The sequence below is a fragment of the Microchirus variegatus genome (assembly GCF_963457635.1).
Source record: "Microchirus variegatus genome assembly, chromosome: 17".
NCBI classification, from domain to species: Eukaryota; Metazoa; Chordata; class Actinopteri; order Pleuronectiformes; family Soleidae; genus Microchirus; species Microchirus variegatus.
In genome coordinates this window covers 16663057-16686443 of record NC_139818.1, presented here as the reverse complement: position 1 = coordinate 16686443, position 23387 = coordinate 16663057, and positions in this window count along the sequence as shown.

Below are 23387 nucleotides of genomic sequence, written 5' to 3'. Positions count from 1 at the left end.
GAGACATATTATACCTTATTTCTCCAAGTTAACCTAGTTCCCTGGTGTCCTAACAAACATGTCTGTGACATGCTTTGGTCAAAAATACCTTAAGGACGAAGCACCACTGCAGTTCAATCACCCTGCCAAAACAGCCCTGTTCAGAACGCTCGGTTTTGAGTGCCTGTCTCTTTAAATGCAAATGAGACACAGGAAACTACGTCACTGAGGCTCCAGCAGCTAACAGCAGTTAGCATTTGGAAAAGCCATCATTTGCCGCCTCTATCCGGCACATTACCGTCATATATAAAATGTATCCACTGGACAACGTAAATCCTCTGAGGCTGGATGTTTGTGTAGAACTCTGTGCTGCACTGTGCAGTCAAGAATAGAACACTTTGTGGATTCCGCTCTTGCGTATACCCTGCCCTCGCCTACACTCTCGTGTTTTTTAGGGACAAAGTGGAGCTCCGCGAGACAACAATTCTAGGAATGTATCATTGAGACACAGCAATGAGCGCGGAAGTCAACATTGCATGTTTTATCTCCTTTACTTAGGCTGAGGACCACAAAAACATGAGTGAGTCATCTTTTTTCACACTTCGCTTACTCATAGGGCCTCCAGAGTCCCAAATATAAGTATTAAAATTATTAAAAAGTTGATTTCGCGTGGCAGCATGTAGCACAAGAATGAGTGACAGTGGGGTCACCTTCACTTGTGACCCCACTGTCTTTGAACAAAAGCCTCAAAAAAACAGGTCGGAAAATCATTTGCAGTTCCTAGATTCAAACCACGTGCTATTTGAGACTAATTCAGTACATGAATGCAGCTTTTTGTTCCGCTCGTCGTGTAAATAAAGTTTTTTGGGGGAAAGCAGTGCATCCTATGGTATGGTATTGTTCTTTTCATTTCCCAGCATCCGAAGAACAAAGGTTGTTTTGTCGAGGCAGCGGATCGTGCTGTTTTCAATGTTTAAAATGAAGAGATAAACAATCATCTGGCAGAGAACACCTATCTTAACTCGGCCCGCATGCGTTTAACTGGTTGCACATGTACTGCAGAGGCTACAGGAAGGATGAACTGTACTACATACCTGCAACATGTGAGGACAGTATATATGGAGCGTTCAGCTTTTATGGGATCCTCTCTCAGCACTGCGATAAGCTCCACAAGTAGATTCATGACAGGCGACGGTCAGTCTGTTAACAAAGTCAAAGGTGTCACAAGGACAAAAGAGAAGAATATAACTATGGACAGAGGAGTAAAAAAAAAAACACTGCATTCATAGCAAATGCAGTTGTTTATGCAGCTACGGCTTACAGTATTATATATTGCCGTCAGCTCTTTGTTTTTCAAACCCACATATGAAGATTGCTTTATTGGTAGATGTTTATTTTTCAGCATAATGGCTTAAAATTAAATTGGAATCGACTACATTTTGATGTTTGGCTATATACAGAATTCTCTCCATGTTCAGGGCAGGTGGTTTGCATTTTGCACATGCTTGTTGATAATAATTCACTGTGCTAGCATGCATATACTGTATAAACAAGTTCATATATACTCAGAAACATGTGCAAATGAACCACTCACGGGGGCTGAAAATCTCGATTTTCCGCAGTTGTTTTCACTCTGGTTTAATTTTCGGATATCCTGTCGGATGTCGCACAAACACGCAAAACAACAAAAAACATGGGAAGTGCTGCTATAACGTGTCTCCACTGTGATAAACAGCTGGTTAGCAATAATACAAAACAAAAATAAATGACCCTGTGTCGCCTGTTCGGTGACAGATGCTCACGCAAACATGAATTTTCCTTGGTTGGCCCCCGTTATTATGCCATTTATGATGCAAAAACACAACACTTGGGTATGTGCTCATTCTCCAAAACAGCATGTTTGACAGTTAATAAAAAGATAACCCTGGGGTTTTTGGCTATAATGAGGAAGGCAATCATGTCGCCACATACAGTGTGATTAACTCCAGTGTGCAGAGGTCGGTCAAGGGACACATGCACGCTTGCACACACCACGTGTTCCCATCACCGGTGCCGAGGGACAGTTAACGCAGAGAATTTAGGATGGCTCCAGTCCTCCTCTGTGATCCCCTCTTGTCCCATGTTTTTTTTTTTAATGTTTCCCATCTGACATCATGTATGGTGAGTTTGTTTGCGACAGATGAGGGGATGCAGTGTGCGGTATCTGGATTATCCATTCAGACTCGTGTGTCGAGGCACATAGCGGCCTTGAGGGCTGTGATTATGAGTCACTACATGTGAATCCTTCCCTTGTTTTCTGGGCTTTATGGTGATGGAATGGATAATAAAAAAAAAACTGTTTGGTTATAACTTGTAGCAAAAGTGATCAATTTTTGTGTTGATGTCCTAAACTCTATACAACCTTGAATTATCTGATTTTATTTTCCACAGGGATGTTAAAGTTTTTAATTTGGTTAAGCCTGATGGACTGCGTGCCACCAAAATATTCTTTGTTGAACGGATTAGAGGATGTTTTCTGCATTTCCCCAACATTTTCATAGATGTGTTCCAGTAGAACAGATTCAGGTGTGGTTTTGGTTTATCATTGTTGTATAGTCACAGCTCACTGACTTTAATTCCAGTTATTGCTTATGGTTCAATCAATGCTCACCCAGTCGAGGCACCCATGTGAGGGTACTGGCATCATTATATCAGCTTCACAAATAATGCATACACACACGTTCAAACGCTCGGTAAATAACATCCCCATAGGGGTGCTGCATTCAAAGCACCTGGCTGAAACTTCAGTGAGATCAAAGACCACACGTTTGGTTTATAGTCCAATTATTCCCAAAAGATAAACTCACTCTTAAAAACTTTCCACATGCCCTACAAATATGTATATAGTTAGCAACACAACTATTGGCAGTTGTGTTGAAGTGCTGGATTTGAATCTGAAAATGAGACATGATAAATATGACATGTATCTCCTGGCGATTCATTCATTCACATCACTGTAGCCATGCACAAAAGAAAGTTCTGTTTAGTGATTTTATAGACACATTTTCCAAATCCCCACAGGAATAAATGTCAGCAGAATCATGTGCGAAAAATGACACATTGCAGCCAAATAAATATCTTGCATCCTGTAAATAAAAGTGATGGGAGGTGTAACTCTAAGGATTTGGCTGATTAACGTCCCTGCTGTTGAGCGCAAACCACACGACAGATAATTCCTAATAGGATGGAAGGCTGACAAATATGTTCAACACTTCTTGCTGCCAATAAAAGTCTTTGATTGACATTTGGTTATACACAGCCACCTTATTCCACTTGGCACAGACAACAGAATCTAAATATAGCTAATAAAACAACTTTTGTCTCATGGTTCTTGGAGACTAAATATTGACTTGGCACTTCTTTAAAATGACTGACATGTCTTTGCTGTTTTTGCGCACTGTTCCAGGATTGGGCTGCGAGAGAATGCGTTTGGTGCTCGCCGTGTGCGTTTAACGGAAAAGAGAAACCTGACTCTGCTTGGAACTGAAAGGTGTTATACCTCATGTGTTATATCTTACAGCATCAGACACAGTCACGCTTCGTCGTCCTCCAAACAGATTGCCAAATATATGTGTATAAAAAAAAAAAAACACATCCTGTGTGGATTTGCACCTTGATGTGTTAAAGTAAACATTTTCTGAGGCGTTTCGGTTGTGATTCTTGTCGAGGATTAAATCTCAGGACTCATGACCCGTTGCCATTTCGTCTTTCTGCTCATCCCATCACATTTCCAACTGTCTCACCAACAGCTTAGCTACAGTAGCTCCCACCAACACCACCACACCTCTGTGCAGAGCTGAGAATTCAAGCAGCTCCCTTCTAGCTGTGATATTTTATTCAGCGGAAACTGCCTGGTTTGAATTCCCGAACCACTTAAGAGAGTATATCGCCACAGTGGGTTGCTCTCTTCCCCATCAGCATCCATGCAAAAGCTTCTCTGAGCCACATGACTCGGGTTTGTTTGCCGCTTGCCATGTTGGCAGGAAAAAGCTTCTGTTTAAAAAAAAAAAAAAAAAAGAACAGTTTCAAGCTGTCAAGAGTTCACTGGGCGCTTGAAATCCACGCTTGATCTCCACACAAGTGGAATTATTGTCTGTGTGTTCGCTCCATATTCTTCTCTGCTTAGCTTTGAGCATTTTTTATGGCAGTGATCCACTCCCCTTTGTCTCTCTGGATATTTTATCATCTGGTAAAATGCTCTCCCAATTCGCTTGTCGCTGACATCGCGGGGGCACATCAGCTAACCACCGTCTTCGCTTTTTATGGATACTGAACATAGACATTTATATATAGACGTGTGTGTATCTACTGTACTGTCTATAGATTTGAAAACAACCAGGCTTCTTGCCAAAAGAGTCATTTTGATTCCAACCATTGCATGGATGGATGGACATCAGCTACTGTTGTCTTCAGATGAGTCTTAAACATGAAATATAGGAGTCGTCACTGCACATTATTGGCCCATTTCTCTTCCAGTTACTACGTTAGACTTGTGAAGATTGTGTCCTGCCACTGTGGAGGCAAGATGGATAGTTTGGAGGTTTATGGAAAAGGAAGGCCATCTTTACACAGGGGCTTGATCGGAGCCGCTGTGACTGATGTTTCGATGGTGGGAGGAAACCCACGAGAGAGCGCTTCAAGGGAGCCCACGAGGAGAACACAACTCACCACAGAAAGGTCCCAGATCCAGCACATTCTTGCTGTGAGGCAACTGTGCCAACCACTACCAGCGCTAACCACTAATCCGCCATGCCGCCTATAGGGATTTATTCTGGGGATTTACTAAGAGGATAGTGAGATGTTGGGTTCTTTAAGTATCTTGGTAGTTCACAAGGTGGGCCTGAAGGTAACATTTTCAGTTTAGTGCTTACAATATCTTCCATCTCTCAAAAATAAGATTGATAAGAAGAAACAGATCTCAGATACTAATGGTCAAAATGAGTCTCCTGCACAGGGTGGAATGGATCGGCTTTTGAGGAGGATGAGTGATTCAGAGTAAAGCCACAGCGCTTTTGGTGCTGAAAGACACTTCCTACTGAATTGAGACAGAGCCAGAGGATACTTGAGTGTTCTTCTTCTTTCCCATCTGGCCAGGGAATACTTGAGGATTTGCCTGGAAGAGCTGGAGAAAGTTGTTATAGATAAGGACGACGGGGCACTTGTGACGTGCACCGTCACAAGACTGCAGTGTGGTAAATTAAATGATTTCTGCTCATTCAGGGCACAACAGGGACATATTTAGGGCTGATTTGTTCGACATGGTTTCCCCTTGTCATTCGAAGAAATCCGATAAGCATCGGATCACTAAATAGAGGGTGTGTTATGGATCATATTTCGGTGCAATTTGCCCTCGGGCAACTGTTTCTGTGTATCTCGTTTCAATTTCTCACCGTCAGGGAGGAGGCACGGTAACATGAAACAAAAAAAAAGAAATTTAAGATGCGCTGTAAAAGAAAAGTAGGCGGAAAAATGCTTGTATCCACCCTGGATTTACCTGAGTTTTATTCGTGTAGTGTAATCATCGCACAAAAAGAAAAAAAAAAAAGAAGATAGAAAGCCACCAGCAGGAAAAAGACTGCCAGTCAATTACATTATGAATGGCTCTGCACCGACCAGTAGATCTCACCGATATGAGCTCTGCTGGCATGTTAACATTAATCGACCTCCCATTAGTCTAATGATAGGTCGCATTAGCTCCAGGCAGCTGGCACAGGCCTGCTAGTTGTGATAAGGCTGCTGAAGCAGCTTGTGTTTGTGTGCAGTTGTCAGAGGGGAGGCCTGTGGTTGCAGAACAATGCTCTCTCTTTTAGCGTCTTCGTCTCACAGTTGCAGGGACAGTGGTGTCTTGAACAACAGGCGTCAGACTACTGCTACAGTGTGTGCAGTGATCGCAGAAAAAAACAAAGGCAAGGGATGCTTATTTTGTATGATATAAAATAAAAACGACACACATTTAACACGCTTAACTTTTGATTCAAGTGTGTTTTTTTTTTTTTTGTATAAACACAATTTAGTATTAGTAAGACAAATGCTGTTGTGTCACACATCCTGTACACATTCACAACACACATGGGGTGACTGTGCTTTCGACTGGATGACTCAGAGAATCTTACTGTTCCTTCAAGATGTTTATCGAGAAGTGAAATGACACCGAGTTCTCTCAGGTCTCCTCCTCCTCCTCCACTCACAATCTCTGTGCTTCAGCTTTAAACCCCTCCCCCCTCCTTTATCTCCTGTCTTATCTCTGCGTCTCAATTGGATGCTGAGCCAGCTATTTGGTCTAAGTAACAGCAGTAAGAGAGAGCCCCCTTTGTGCTGTTTCACTCTGTGTGGCCTAGAATAACCAGGTACAGTAATTGGATCCAGTTGATAAATGAAGGAATTAACTCTTTTGGAGCAAAGTGACGGGCCTACTCTACATGAGCAGAGTACTCTTTTACATGATGGCAGTAAACTTTGAAAATCTCCAAAAAGTTGATTTCTCTAAAGGAACATTTTTGCCTCATAAACTCGATGTATACACGTGTATCTTATATGGAGGAAAGATCTGCGTATGAACTTGCGATATTGAACTACTAATAACCCCTGGAACCCTCAACCGTGCACATGAACAATTATTTACACCTGTTAATTGAGACTGATAACAGCATAACTGTAAATCAGACGAAATCCAGATCACGGTGTAAACTGTGGAGTCGAGCGTTCAGGCGCTCCCGTCTCTGTCGTCCTCCCTTCACCCTTCCTTACATCGCTGTCTCCTTTGTTTTCTATACTTTCTCTTTGGATTCCAGGAGCTTGAGGGTGAGAACACGCAGGGGTCAATGGGCCAAATAGAAAGAGTGCCGAATAGCAGTTTTCTATGAGGCGGGGGAAAAAACAATACATGAAGACTGTGCGGCAGATGCACTTGTTTGGCAGCCTTAAACAGCCTACAGCACAATGGTGAACTAATGTGCACTGAAACCCTCTGACCTTTTTTTTTGCGTTCATGCATTCATTCAGTGTGCGTGCGTGTATGTGCGTGTGTGTATCCCAGCGCCTGCATGTTCTTATGCATGACAAGAATGCTCGAAAGTATGCTTGTGTGCGTTGTGCTATTTTGATCACAGTCGTTGCAGAAGTGTGATGAAGCCTCCCCGTCCAACGGCTGCTCTGGATCTGGTCAAACAGGACAGTCCTGCTGTAGTTCTTTCTCATTGTTTTCGTCACTAAGGAGGACATACTGTATGTAGCGCCACTGTGTCTTGTGGGCTATAACTGCTCAAAACAAGAACCAAATGCACTTTTCAAGGAAGCTTTTCACGCACTGTACAGGTGGACAAACAAGGACTGCCTTATTGGAAGTTTTGTTATACGATTATGCTTCATATATCTCCAGACAGTGTTCAAACTTTTGCATTACCGCACCTTTGCTTTTTACCAGCGCTGGGCACGTTAACGTCGTCAACGCAGAATGCGTTTCCATGACGACTGACCGGAAAAAGACGCACGTGACGTCATGTTTACGTGACTCCCGATTGTTAAAATGAGTCTCTAAAGACCGCTCCAGTTCGACTGTAAGAGCACTAACGGCGCTAAAGGAGCTAACGTAGCTAACTGGTAAACGGTGCCTGGGCTCCGGTGCCGAGGCACGTAAACATGACCTCACGCACGTCTTTTTCTGGTCAGTTGCCACGTAAACGCGTTAACGCTAACGCCACACTACATTTTACGTTCATTTGCATTTACGTACCTTTTCCTTGCGAAATAAATAATCTTATGTCAGTACTCGGATTATACAAGGCTGTGTTTCATGGTTTATGAAATTGGCGTTTTCATTTATACACTCTTAGAAATAAGGGTTCCAAAAGGGTTCTACCTGGAACCATTTGCTTCTGAAAAACCTAAGATCAAGGGATTCTTGGTAACACTAATGGTTCCAGTAAGAACCATTTTGATCCAGAGAACCCTTTAAAACCACTTTCCTGAATAAAGGGTTTTAAAAGGGTTCCAGGTGGAACTTTTATTAAAAAAAAAGGTTCTACCTGGAGCTTGTTATAATCAAAATTACCACATGCTTGTCACACTCAGTCGCACAATAATGTATATAGTTCAATTGCCTTGAACATGAGTTTGACTATTATGTTTTATGACTTTACTATTTCACAATAATAATAATAATATAATAAGGAAAAGCAAATTAAAAGACAAAAAAGGGCTTTGCTGAACCATTGAATGCAGATGTTTTGCACACAATGCTGGAATCACACCTGCACACGTGAGTCCAAGGGCTTTCGAGAGACCAGAACAAACATGGACGACTGCCAACCACACATTACCTTTTTTTGTTAAAAGAGAGAAAAAAAAATTTTCTTTCTATTTGTTTCTTCTCTTTGACCTGGATGTTTCCATGAATAAGCCATCACCACATTCATCTGCATATAAAGTGCATGTGTATAATTCAGTGTGGTATCCTTTTTCTTGTGTTCACAAAAGCTTGTTTACTCATTTAAATGCATTTTACACTTGATGTACATCTGCAATTTTAAGATGTTATGGCAAATGTCACGATATTCTTTAACTATGCAATTATTTGCAATTTTCCCCAAGAAAATCGTTGCGGGAACATTTTACCATCTTTAAACAAGCCTGGAAGGAAACTTTAATTTACTTTAGTACATCATCTAAATCCACACACACACGATGTTAACGTCCACATAAGTTGTAATGTGAACATCACGCAAACACAAGCGCGGCTACACAACTCCAGATACCTTGCCATAAACGGGAGCTCCGACACATCGTTTTATACAGTCTACCCGATCATTACGCAGATTCCAGTCCACCAAAGCAGAAACACAAAGCGGAGGTGACGCTGATGGACTGCTGACAGTTCTGCCCGCCCCTCTGTGTTCCCTCCTCCTTCCATCTCGGGACGGGAGAGTGCGGCTGGGTTTCTTCAACTGTTGCCACATGTAGTTTATTTCATTTCATCATCAGAAGCATATGGCTGCAACCCCTTAATTGGTGCACGAATGAATAGTGTTAAGGTGTTCCTGTAGTACTGTATTTAAACAAGTGAGAGCGAGGCCTGGATACTGTCTGACACTTTTTAAATCAGTACGTTAACCCCAGGGCTAGAAGCAGATGGAATCGTGTATAAGGGCATTATATAGGCTTCATTTTCGAATGAGGAATTAACTAGGGCTCAGACTTCCTATTTTTTTGTTGTTGCTGCACTTCCGGTATTTCCTTCCTTCCTTTATGTATTAGAACAGAGCGAGTTTGCCCTCTTGACAGAGTCACTTCCACATCGTATGATGCATGAGGATATTTTTTATTTTTTTATTTTGTGGCGTTGTGGACAGTTGAATGTAATGAAATAATGAATTGAAGGAAAGTAGCCAATATACAGTATTTAATTGCATAACAGTACCAACTGCTAATTGGGACACTTACTCAGACCACTAACTTGGTGACTTTGTCGCTATATTTAGCAAGTACTGAGACAAATCTAGTCGCTTTTACTGGTGTCATTAGAGACTTTTGGACACACTGACGTTAATGCTCGTATAGTTTTACTTCTCAACAACAGCGGATGCTGTCGTGGGGCCCCTCCTCTGTCCCAAAGCACTCACAGGTGGCCCAGTGAAATAAATAAGAATAATAACATGAAGAATACTTTGCCAGAGTCTCTCTTTTGGGTCACATTTGCCGCTCTCAAGCCTGGATAAATAAGGAAGAGGTTTGAAAATTGTGACATAAAAAGACTCACATTTTGCCTAGTCCTCCTCTTTGATTCTCCAGGGTCCATTACACATACATACACATGGTAATCTAAGCAAATTAGGTGATGACATCACTGCTTTCCTTCCTTCCCGAGGAGCTGGCAGCACTGACCGCTAACAACACGTCATTAATAGCCGTGGTTTTACCGAGAGCTGCTGACAGTTTTACCGGTGTTTCGTAGCCGAGCCCACTTCTCTCTGTGTCTGTTGTCAACACAGTGAAACGAACAGACTCTCGAAGCCTCGTGGCTTCTTCAAATTGAAGGCTTTCAGCCGCAGCGCACGTCCTCGTGCCTCGGAGGAGGAAAAAGTTTGTACGGCAGGCGTTTACACTCCTGCCCTTTGCTTAAACCGACTGTTATAGCAACCCCTGGCCACACATTATACCTGTTATTCTCGAAGCCGTGTTATCTTTCAATTTTGTTTTCCTCCCTGCTGCGTAAAAACTAGCCGACTACTGACCGAAAATGCCAAACGGAAAGTCTCGCTGTACATGTTTTTGTCAAAAATGGACCCATACGAAGAATCACACAGAAGCTATGTGTTGTGTTATTCTGCTTTAGTTTGGTCTTTGTGAACAGAAATCATGTGACAATATTTACCTGCTGTGTCCCTTTCCTGAAAGAGGGGCTCTGTCAAACAATTCTATCAGACCTGACCTGATAGAGCACTTGTGTGTATACAGCAGCAGCGCAGGGGGCACGCAGGGACAAAAAAACAGGCTGGATGAGCAGCGGAATTCACCTCAGAAACCTTTTGTGTTGCATTCTTTACAGTGTTTTCAGTCATACTCCACCTGTTTCCAGCCGTCTCCAGAAACGGATATCTTGTGTGTCCAGTGCAGGAATGTCACCTGTTGACTAAAAGGTCTAAAACAGCCTGAATCACTACTGTGTGAACTCAGTTGACATTTGTTTATATTTAAAGAAGATCTGGTGAGACCTAAAGGTTGTATAGTGTTTGGATTCAAAACTAGCAATCTCTGCTCGAGTAAACAGAGTTGTTGGTCGTATGTAAGCAGGAGCTGTTGTATTTGAGAGTAACCATGGTTACGACAAAGTTGGAAAGGTTCCTGTTTCTGCCACGGGAAGAGGTCTGTGAGTGGGAGAGAGGTAATCGGGTTTTATTCCTGCACATTGCGATACTGACAGAGACTTGTGCTTATGGTTGAAGAGTCCTCAGGCAAATGCACGCAGGCAAACTCTGGCTGAACCTTCGCAAGCCTAAAGAAAAACATATTTCAAGTGTATACAGTGCTGCATTTGGCTGAGGACTCGATCTATACATGCTCCATCTGTGTGTGTGTGTGACGTCCATGAAAAGAAAATGGAAAAGGTTAAATGATTGAGTAACTGTTTTAATTTATCTCTCGGGGATGTTTGCAATGAAAACTCAGAAAACAGCCTTGGCTCTCGCCACTCTTTTAAACTGCTCCATCGTTTTGCTGTACCGTTTTGCTCCGGTGCTCATCGTAGTCTTGTTTTGTGAATTAAAAAGATGTAAACTCCTCGTCTTATGGATCTAATTTGACGATGTTGGGGAGACGTGAAGCTCCAAAAGGGTACCTAGTGTTTCCACTTTATAATAAAAGCTCCATATGAGCACAGGGGCCAGATTGGTTGCATTTGCTTGCATGTGAAAACACACGTGTGTGCCTTGTGTGTGTGTAGAGGGTTTGTTGATGACCAGATCTGGGACCACACAAGTTCTGAAGAGGGGGGGGGGGGCCAATGGGAATCAGGGGCCCCTGGCCCTAAGTGCCCAAAAACCAGAGTCTCTGCCAAGAAAATCACCTTCCAGGCTGTTAGCCCCACCTTTTGGCCCCTGCTGCATTCTCCTCCTCCTCCTCCTGCTCCACCACCTTCTCCTCTTTCACATATTCCGCTGTATTCCATTCAGCAAAGATGGATATAATAGTGTGAGGGACATGTCGTTATGGCTCCGGGGGCCGGGGGGGCCCCTCACTGTTCCTTATAGGCTTCATTTCATTCTTTGTGACTGGTCTCTCTACAGTGTGTGTGTGTGTGTTTTATTGCTCATTACAGAGGTGTGACATGAATGGAAAAACACAGGGAGGAAAAAGGTGTGATTATGTCGGAGTGTCGTGGTTTGTGTACACCTGTGCCTTTAAAAAACACATGTATTATACATTCCTTACTGTAAATGCTGTGTGGTACAGGCACTTTTGAAGGAACAGTGTGTCCCAGTCCAACATGGCACTCTTTTAATGAGTCTGTGGGACTCACGTTTTTAATTTTTCTAATTATGAATTGATTGTTTGAAATAATTCCATAGGTTTCTTCCTTGATGCATGTGTTGATGAAATAAAAAAAAAAGATTGTTGGAGAAGACGCTGGCATACCAACACCTGACTTATCCTGACTTATATATGGTCAGGATGGTGTCCCTGGGTGTCATCTTATACCAGGCGCCATAGGGGGAGGCCAGTCAACGCCATGCTATGTTACGTGCTCATGTTCTTTGGATGCATGTATCGCTTAGCAGCAGACCTGAAAGTAGGCCAGACAGCTGATGATGTCGCCCCATACTGAGTGCAAAATAAACAGCGCGAAACAGAAAGGTCAGCATAAAGTAGAAAGAAGAAGTCGCTGGTTCTCCCTGTTGCCCCCGCGGTTATCGTTGGACCTCGACCAAGAATCATCACTGGCCTATTAATCAGGTGACTTCACTTTATAAGACCCACCTGTGTGCTGTATGTCACACAGTTTCTCTTGGCTTAATTCTGCAGTTAACATCTAATACAGATACAGAAACAGACCAGTTTTCAGTGAAGAATGAGTAGCCGGCAGCATCTTCATGATTCTGTCCTGATCGAGCTCCGACTGGCTCCCTCTCAAACATAAGCCCATCCCAGTTTGTTCAGGCTTTTGCTGTTTTACTTGACATTGATATAATTTAATTTGTGCCCTTGTTTATATGTCTGACACGAGTCTGCTTTGTTTTATTTGAATTGCAACTGATGCCTGGTTCCCAGCCCTGTGTGTGTAAACTCCAACAAACTAAGTGCACACATTCCGTAGTAAACGCAAGCTGATATTTAAAAAATAAATAAATATGTATAATTATTCTGTTTTATTGCTGAACTTGTTTTCACCCCGTGGCCTTTTGGGAATTTTTCCCTTTTGCTCCATCGTTAATCTTAGCAAAGGAGAGCTCTCCTGGGCTGTTGGCATGGCAACAACACCTGTACAGGTGCATCACAGAGATGAAGGAAGAGTGTTTCCCAGATTGTTGGAATAGTGGTTCGTGTGTGTGTGTTTCTGCATAGTTGGCACATTAAAATAAAACTCATGAATGGCTGTCAAAGCCGTCAAATCCTTGGCTAAAATTAGCGGTGCATGCAAGAATACTCTCTTTTTAGCTCTTGCAAATACATAATAAACAGTGTCATTTCTGTTGGCTATGAGAAAAGGCAAAGGTGGACACCTCCAGAAAAATAATCATGGAACATACACACATTCAGACTTCACAGTTTAGTTTTCCTTTCCTTTCTTAAGGTGGTCAGATGTGGGGAAAAGCAAACGCAAGGGAAACGGCTAAATTGGTCGAAAGGTTTTTGGTCGAAAGCGCGACAGGAAATTACACAAATTAGCTGAACAAATTCTGCAAATAGTTAGGAACACCACCACCACCACCCAACAAAAAAGAAAGGAAAAGAAAAAAAAAAGTGGAACGCAGCCTTAGGAAGTGCCACAGGCTCTGCATCACTCATGGGCCCACCTTCAAGAAAAAAAAAGAGAAGTGAGCTGGATTTGTTTTCCACATGCAGTCACATTCTTGGCAGCACCTTAACATGTCCTGGCCAAAAGAGGGTGGGAAGAGGAGGGATGAGAGTGAGGGAAAGAGAGAGCGAGAGAGAGAATTTTCTCTTTGCTTTCTTATGGCTCATTGCCCAGTTCATTAAAAGTTAATATGTAAAATGTATCTATGGATGTGCTTTAATCTTTGGCTTACGTCACCACCGAAGCAGACATGTTTTTTATCTTTTTCCACACACACACACACACACACACGTCTTGTGAAAGTATGCATTTTCTGGCTTAGCCTCTACTCATAAAATGTACAATTGAGTGTTTGTTTTTAAGTCGTTATAAAAACCAATAACAGAGTGTCCGTGGGTATTCCCACTGCACTTAGCCTCGTTTGTCTGTCTGGACAGAAATGAAATCAGCGTAATTTTATTTTTCTTGAATTGTTGCATGCATGCATGCATACTATTGAACCTAAACAGTTCCAAGTATTGTCCATTAACACAAGACGTACTTGTGAAGCTGATGTAACAAAAAGAAGAGAAATACCGCCATAGCGTCAACATTTGCATGTTGTTTGCTGCAGTGGGGACATTAAAGCGATAAGAATGAGCGACATTGTAATGCTCGAGAGGGAAGAGAAGAAGGAAAAAGAGGCGCTGACGGATGAGTCGTCAGTCCGAGCGCCCAGATGTCTTGTCTAAATTTATGTCTTTGATTGCTCGTCAGTCCAAGTGCCAGGCACCGGCCAGCTCTGCCCTCGCTGTGCCACTGCCACTGGTCTTCCCTTCACACGTCCACTGACAGCTGCTGGTGACGACTGCAGAGCTGCTGCACTCCCAGTGGCGAATGGAGGTACTTGCAGGCCCAGGGTGCAGCTTTTATATATAAATGCGTGCGCTCGCCACTTCTGTGTAAACAAATTTAGAAAGTGAGCTCCCCGTCTGCCTGTTTGCATGTGAACAAACATCTTTACATAGGTCAACTGGCTGAGACGGCGGACGGCGACATGTGAAAGGTCCCTGTGACAAAGGAGACTAAAAGAATTGAAATGCAGGCTTCATTTATACAGGTGCTTGATATACTTGAAAAATGGTTTAATCCAGAGTTTGTTTTCACACCTTCTTTCACTATCTGACTGATCTTATTAGATAAATGAAGTCGGTAACACTTTAGATTAGGGAAGACATATTCACCATTAACTAGGTGCTTACTAACATTCATAAGTAGCATACTAGCCCTTTATTACTATTCATTAGGCCCATATTAATACCTACATAACCTATCTATTGCGACATTAATTAAGATTTTTCCTACATAAGGTGTTAATACATGCTTTCATTAATTAATTAATTAATTAATTAATTAATGAAAATGAGTCTCTAAAGTAATGCTACACTTTTAAAATAGAGGCCTACATACGCATACGCTCTTTTTGTTTAATAAACAAATCGCTCCAGTTTCGACTTTAGGCGCGCTAACGGCGCTAAAAGAGCTTATGGAGCTAACTGGTAAACGGTGCCTGGACTCCAGTGTCACGGCACGTAAACATGACGTCACGCGCGTCTTTTTCCAGTCAATTGTCATGGAAACGCATTGTGCGTAAACCTAGTGCCCAGCACTAGTAATCACCTAGTTAATGGTGAATATGTGTTCCCTAATCTAAAGTGTTACCATGAAGTTGTAAAATTTGCAATAACGTATGAGATTTATTTTTAATTTCCTACATATTCTGCTATTATTAATCACAAGTTTTGTTGCTTGTCGCTTCACAGCACATCTGATAATATAATAATATATGATAATAATCAGTGTTGGTATGTACGCCGTGTATTTTTGTCTGGATATGTCATTTATCACAGCTGTGAAGCTTGAAAAATGGATGAAAATTGCTTGAATTTGACCTTAGAAAAGGTATGAGAAATTAGCGTGGCCATGTTTGTGTGTGTAATCTTGAAATTGTAGTGCATAATATCAAACGTAACTGCCATGATCCCCCCAGAGGACCAGCTATCCCACGGAATTCTGTTTTAGTAGCCTTATCCTACTTATTATTATTATTATTAGTTTTCAAAGTGACATGCAGACAACCAGAGAGCGAGGTGAAGACAGTTGGAGATGTGGTGAAAAGTCTGAAGAAAGAGAGCGAGAGAAAAATAGGTCTGAAAGATAAACGAGACGAGGAAAGAAATCTGATGAAAGGGCCAGATAAGGCCCAGTAATTGAAAAAGATGATAAGAGAAACGGCAACAGCTCCAAAAATATACAGCCGGGTCCAAAAGTCTGAGATCGTTTTCACATGAGAAAAAAAATATATATATACACTGTGACTGTACACACTGTGCCAAAGTGTTGTCAGACTTTTTTAAAAAAAGCACTGTACATACATTGCAATGTTGTGCCATGTGGCCCCGTGCCCAGGGTGTCGTGTGTGTGTGTCCTTGGTGAGTGCAGACATATCTATATGGTACGCCCCAGCGGGCATACAGCACATGCAAACAGAAAAAGAAACATATTGTTACCAGGAGAGTCAGAGTAGGACACTGTGTTCCTGTTTTTCAGCAAGTCAGCACAGGGATTTACAGTGTGTACTATAGGAAGGCTTACTCTTGTACACACTGAGATGGGGCCCTCCTGAGGAAATGTGCTAAAAAAAACACACACGCTGAACTTAATATTTGAATCAAAAGAAACCTGTTAAAATCTGAAGCAACCATTGTTTTGTCTAAACATCACGGTTTAACTCTCAACAAGGAGAGAGTTCTGCCGATTATGGCCTCAAACGCTCTGTGGCTAAGTAGGTCAAAGTTCACCGAGTTTGAAACAGACACATTTCCCTTGATTGGCCTCCTGCGTCAAAGCATGACATGCATAAGTAGTCAGGTGTCATTGCTACCACTGTGAACAATGACATATATATATATATATATATTATTGTTTTGTTTTTGTCGAGCTTGAACAAATTCAGCATTTGTATTACCTTCACCTGAGGTTATTTGCCACAGTCGAGGTCTAAACACTAACACAATAAGAAGAAAGAGGCAAAACAACATCAGTGTATTATTTAGTCGGCAGATTAATTTATATGCCAGGTTTTGCAATTAAGCTTCAAAAGTTCTTTACATAAAAACTCACGGTAACACCATAGCTTAGGGAACACACATTCACCATAAACTAGGTGTTTTCTAACATGCATATAAGTCGCATACTAGCCCTTTATTAGTAAATATTAAGCACGTATTAACACCTTACATAGGAAAAATCTTGATTCATGTCATAATAGAGGTTAGGTAGAATAAGGTGTTAACGTGCTTTCCCGGAGAAAGGGTTCTTGGTAACACTAATGGTTCCAGTAAGAACCATTTTGATCCAGAGAACCCTTTAAAACCCCTTTCCAGAGTAAAGGGTTTTAAAAGTGTTCTTGGTGGAACCCTCCGAAAGGGTTCCAGGTGGAACCTTTATAAAAAAGTTCTACTTGAAGCCAAAAAGGGTTATTTGAGGACAAGCCGAAGAACCTTATATGGTTTTACTTACCACTTTTATTTCTAAGAGTGTATGCTAGTTAGCACCTAGTTAATGGTGATTATGTGTTCCCTAATCTAAAGTGTTGCCAAACTCACTTGCTCACTGCTGCACGTAGGATTCGGAGTGTGAATATCTGCGTTTGTGCCAACGTGAGGCCCTCAGGTCACATTTGAGGATGATGGCATTCAGTCACTTTGCTGTGATCCATTAATAATCCCTTGACAGTAACTAGCCTGGGCGAGAAAGCAAACAGAGATGTCGCATGAAACGTGATCTTTTTGTCTTTCGCAGCTTGCGAGTCTGAGGAGTGGGGGGGATACTTACTTACTTACACCTACCTCCTCACTTTCCACCTTCATTTCCTCCTTGACCAGTCTGCACATGGACACATCAACAACTTGGCCCTATCCCCGCTCCATTACTTAACCACTAATTGCACACGCCACCTTTGGGAAACAGGATCAGTGACCCTCACTCTTTTTTTTTTTCTGCCCGTAGTGTTCATGGTGTGAATGTTAACAAGGTTTTTCCTTAACGGTGTGATGGCAGAGATTGGCTCGCGGCAGTTGAGCAACACCCGAGGTTTATACTCTGTAGTGTGGAGGGGAGAAGGAAACTCTAACAGATTTTGTTATGTGGCTATTTTAGGTTATTTCTAAATCTCAATTAAAAAAAAAAAGTTAATATTTTGAGTAAAGCCTCGTCAGAACAGCCCATCATCTGCAAGACTTTAATGCAGACAGTCTGTAAATCCAAATAATTGACTATAAAGGAGGTGTTGCAAAAAAGTCCAGATGCCTTTTGTCTTCTTTTTTCAGGCACTTTGGTTTACATGGCTTAAACCGTTTATATCTTAATGAACTGATTGAATAAACTGCAGGTAGAAAGATAATGAATGTACAGTATAATCAGTGAAAAGGGGTGGCTTTTAACCCCTGTTTTTATTAGCAGCAAATCTCTTCTTCTGGAACACGCCCAGCTCTCTATCTCAACACGCATGCATTGCTATCATATAGAGCAGAGGGGGTCACATGCTCGCACAAAAAACATGGGGATGTTTGTTTGATGGTCATGTGGAGGGTTTTAAAAATACTCCGCTGCACTGACAATGGAGCTCTTGTTCATTGAAAACAAATTTGAATGACGACAACACACACATGAAGCTGTGAGATGGTGAAAATCTGTACCTAGTTTTGGCCTCATTTAATGCAATAATGGTTTAAATGGAACATGGAAACTATGAAATGAGAGCGCAGCTCTGTGCCTTGTATGACTGTTGTCCCGTATCACAGCAAAAGATCTGGAATCGTCATTACTTGTCATTCAAAGTCTAATATGAGTAATAATGAGGTAAGGCAGCTTTGAGCTGTTCCACTTGAGCAGTCATAAGTAACTTAGATCTGGCCTTTATCAGTGTTCTTTATCCTCTATACTCTTTATTTTCTCTGAGAAACAAAGTTCCTAAATATAGTTCCAGCCCTCTGTTCCTTTAATAACAAATCCAATTAAATTCTCCATCAAACCTCAACCTAAACATCCTTGAACTTAATGATTTCTGCATTTCACACAGCCCTGCTTATTGCTGGAAGAAATCATCCAGCCCCTCTTTTTCTTTCTGCTCTCTTTCTCGTGAACAGAGGGACATCGATCTCTCTGGCCTGGAACAGAGGAGAAAGAGACTAGGTCATGTTTAATTAATACTGAGCTTCTCCAGGCATCAACATGCACTCACTAGTTATTCTTTTGATGTATTTTAAAGTCTGTATTTCGGAGCGTGCAATTAAAGGTGAACCCAGCTTGAGGGAGAATGGCATTTTTTTTTTTGTGGGGCCCAATTAAAATTTTGCAGGCTGCAGTGGAAGAGAAGTGAATCAAGGTGCGTGTGTGACTGAGCAGCGTGAGTGAGCTGTGGTACGTACGTACGTACGTACGTGTGTGGGTGTGCGCACACTCTATAAAAGCAGTGTTATTGACAAAAACATCTGAGAATTCATTTTCACGAGAAGTGTCACACTTTGGTCGCAAACACCAATTTGGTTTGTGCTCGCAGGGTACAGCTTCTCGATTGATGATTATACAAGTGTAAATAAAGACGTAGGTTTTAGCCGTACCATCATGTAGTTTCAGTGATCGAATTACAGCTGACAATACCGGCTCAATTAATCACAAAAACTCAGTTATGGTAATGCATGATAAGTAACATAAATATAGCACAGTGTTTGTATTACTTTAGCCCTACGCTAATGCTAATCGAGCCTCACGCTACCTTTGGAAACAGGTTTGCCAAGTTAGCCGCAAAGTAGTAGCATGCTAATGCAAAATAAATTAACTTCCACCTCCCCATGCTCCAAACAGCGCAGCTGCTGCTGATGAGCCGCTGCCTGCCTGGTGTAGCGTGATAAATCCAGCGAAAATTAAAATTCCTCCAAAATTTTTTGAAAATCGATGGGTGCACACCATTGAGCCATGCTCAACCCATATCCAAAGTCTTAGGACAGGGGTGTCAAACTCATTTTCACTGAGGACCACATCAGCATAATGGTTACCCTCAAAGGGCCAAACGCAACTGTCATACAGAACTAAATGTAAACAAATATAATGTAAAATAAAGGTAACTACTCCATAACATGTTCACAAGCAGACTTATATCAAAATATTTGTATATTAACTTCCTGAAACTTGAGTTTTAACACTTATTTTCCTTCCCGTGCCGGATATGTGGGTTTCTTTTGTTATCATTCAACACTGGTTGTTTCTTCAACCTCAACATAATTTCTGTGTTCTCCCACTTTATCTCACATTCTTTCTTTCACTCTTTGTTTTTTATCTCCTGTTTGTCTTTCTCTATTTTACCCTTTCTTCAAACACGCTACAGTATGTAATCTTTCCTGGCTTCACACCCGTTGATAAATTGACCCTGCATGTAGGGTATATTGATATAAGCAAATATTTTCCCGGTGCGTGCATGGGTAAAAGAAGACATACATAGACATTCAAGTTTATTCAGTTCATTTCGCAGTGTTTTTGAGGGCTTTGTGCCTGTTGCATTCACCCTGACTGTAAACCTGACAGGCTGGATCAGCCTGGACGTCCCACAACACCCATTATACAGGGATGTCTTAAATTACTTATTACCAGGGATGGGCATTGCAAGCAAAAAAAATATGCTATTCAACAGTCACTGGGGATTATCTAAAGAATATTTGCATCACCCTGCACATACAAACACACACCTTGCCCCACAGCAGCGTTCTTCACTTTACTGCAGGCTTTAAGAGGGAGGAAAAAACCATCACCGTACACAATAGACTTTAAATTAAATTTCTACTCCAGGCAAAATTTCATCACAGGGCATTTATTTATTCCAAGATATCAAGCAACAACACACTCCTGTGCCTGTGGAGTTAGCTAGAGAGAGAGTATATGGAGTTTACAGTGTGTTGATTTGTGAGCTGTGAAAAGAAACGAGATGCATTCAATGAACTTGGTAAATGTCCTGACTTAGTGGGGTCCACACTATGGTGAGCAGCTTCAAGATGCATTCAAGAAACCGTGTAAATTGCCTCCCTTCTGCAAAGACACATGCAGTGCAGAAACCAAATACGTACTGCTGCCACCTTGTGGTAATACTCAACTCAACTCAACTTTATTTATAGAGCGCTTTAGGCAGCTATAGCTGGTACAAAGTGCTTAACAGTACAATAAATAAAACATGGCACATAAAACAATACAGTATATGCAGCACAAATTAGGTCATTGGAGAAGTTAAGTGTTGTATCCTTTTGTTACAGTCATGAATACACTTGTCCATCTTCCATGTTTTTCCAAATGTGGGCTATTTGCTCATGCATTTGCTGGTACTTGGCTTATCGCACAGCTGGCCTTGTTTCTGTGTTGTCCTGTGTCCTCACAGTGGAATAAGCAGCTAATTGTTTACGCCGCAAACGCAACTAACAAACAGTGAGAAGAGTGCCACTTCAGCAGTCAAAGTAATAGAAGCCTCTGGGGCTGACCGTGAGTCCGGTTCACCATGTCGATCCTGTTGTGCTCAGAGTGCTGCACGTCTTACCTCACAGTGGTTTTACAGGCAGCAGATTGTTTATGTTTTACACATTGTCTTCATATGATTTTTATGATTTTAATTAAGTTTGAGCTGTCTCATTATGTGACTGCTGATAATTATCTATTAAAGTAATGTAAAAGGTGTAAGCACTAATGAAAAAAAACTGTTTTTCTTCAAGTATACTGCACTGACAGAAGAAAATAAGGTTTATTACCAGCTATTTCTACCATGTTTACAATGTTAGTTAACTCATCAATCCAGAGGACTACGCTGACAAAAGGCTTTTTTAATTATCTCTCTTTTTTTTTTTTAATTAGTTCTGTAAAATGTCAGAAATAACAACAAATATATAAAGCATTGATCTAAATCGAAACACCCAATTAAACATGATTTTAAGTGGTACCTAACAAGCGAATATAATCTCTTTTTAATACAATGTATTAATTGGTTTAAAGTACAAATATGCAGCTGTGTTGTTAGATGGATAGAATATGTAATATTCCTTTGACTGCAGAGAACTACTTGTTTTGAATATCACTTATAATCTCTCTATTAGGAGCAAAAGCAATGATAATATCAGTCTCGCATAAGGCTATTGTCATTCTCTGTATCCCACTGTTCCGGATTACGGAGTCATTGAACCGCGGATTAGTGGGGGGGGAAAGAATAAAGCCCTCCTTGGACAACAGGGAGGAGGGAGGCAGGGGCTAATGGATCAAGACCTCCTGAGCTCTTACACATGCACACACACATGCTCTTTCACACAGTTTCAGCTGCTCATCCTAAAGCTACTTAACCCATGGTCAAGAGGTGACATTCGGTACGCAGGTTTTCCAGGTACTTTCCAGATGTCACAGCAGCAGTTGGAGGCCACCAGGCCGCCGTATCCAGTCCAGTGTGTCCCTCGTTTCCCCCATTGCCAGCAGTATTAGGAAAAGCCTCTGTTTCACATGACAAGGAGTCACATAATGATAGATGGAATTTTTAGACTCACTCGCATGGGAGAGTTAGTGGAGTTGACAGCATAACACTGACGAGACACAACATGTGGTTGAGCATTTAGGGAAGCTTTCATTTGGTGGCAATATATTGAAGATATAGTGATACTTGGCAGTTGGCACTTTCGTTGATGAGAATTTGGGGGTTTAGTTTCTTTGCTTTGGAAATGTCTCTTTACTTTGCCAATCATCTGCATCTACGCATGTCATGATTTGTATGATGTCTTCTCGGAAGAATGAAAGAGACCCCAGTATACCCGACAGTATGCTTTGTAGACTAATTGGCAACAACAGGCTGAATATAATGAAACAATCCGAGTCTCAAATTCAGAGTCACCAGTCAGATTCAGGGGGTGGTGAGGTAATATAAATGGCAAGAAGTACAGGGAGCAGAGCTTTTGATCTCTGTGATTCATTGCTTGGCAATTCAAAGACCCTTTGAGAGAAACCATCAAAGCTCAACGGGAAATCTGTCAAAATCCGAAAAATCAAGTTAAAGTTGGAACATGTTGCAGTGCCAAAGCAGGAGTATCTGACTTTAATTGAGGATTTTTGTCATAAGCACCTTGCAAAGACTTGGATGAAAGAGTTGCACGAACACGAGTTTTGTAAAAATGAAAGATTTTGTTGTTGTTTTTACGTTTCTGTGAATTTCAAAGACCATCTATAGATTACAATTTGCTTTTACATTGAATCATTGAAGCAATTTTGTTGACAAAAGTGTACAGTACACTCTTAGAAATAAAAGTGCTAAGTATAACCATATAAGGTTCTTCGGCCTCATAGCAGAACCCTTTTTGGTTCCAGGTAGAACCTTTTTATAAAGGTTCCACCTGGAACCCTGAGTATTACCAAAAACCCTTTATTCAGGAAAGGGGTTTTAAAGGGTTTTCTAGATCAAACTGGTTCTTAGTATAACCATTAGTGTTGCCAGGAACCCTTGAAAAACAAATGGTTCTAGGTTGAACCACAGTCCTTGTCGAAGAACACCTTTAGAACCCTTATTTCTAAGAGTGTAGCTCCTCGATTTGTCTTTCAGTTTGTTCAGGACTGTTCCCTCAAATGACCTGGAAACTTTGAGTCTGGTGGAAAGGAGAGGGAGGGGGACAACACACATATAGCCCCTTTAGCATGAACTTACCTTTTTTTTGTAAGGTGTGCAATTCCTACAATTCCTGCCTGACTGATTAGTTATTTCAGCTCTGTAAGCTCCGTAATCTGACTGCAGTCTTTGTTGTTTGTTCTC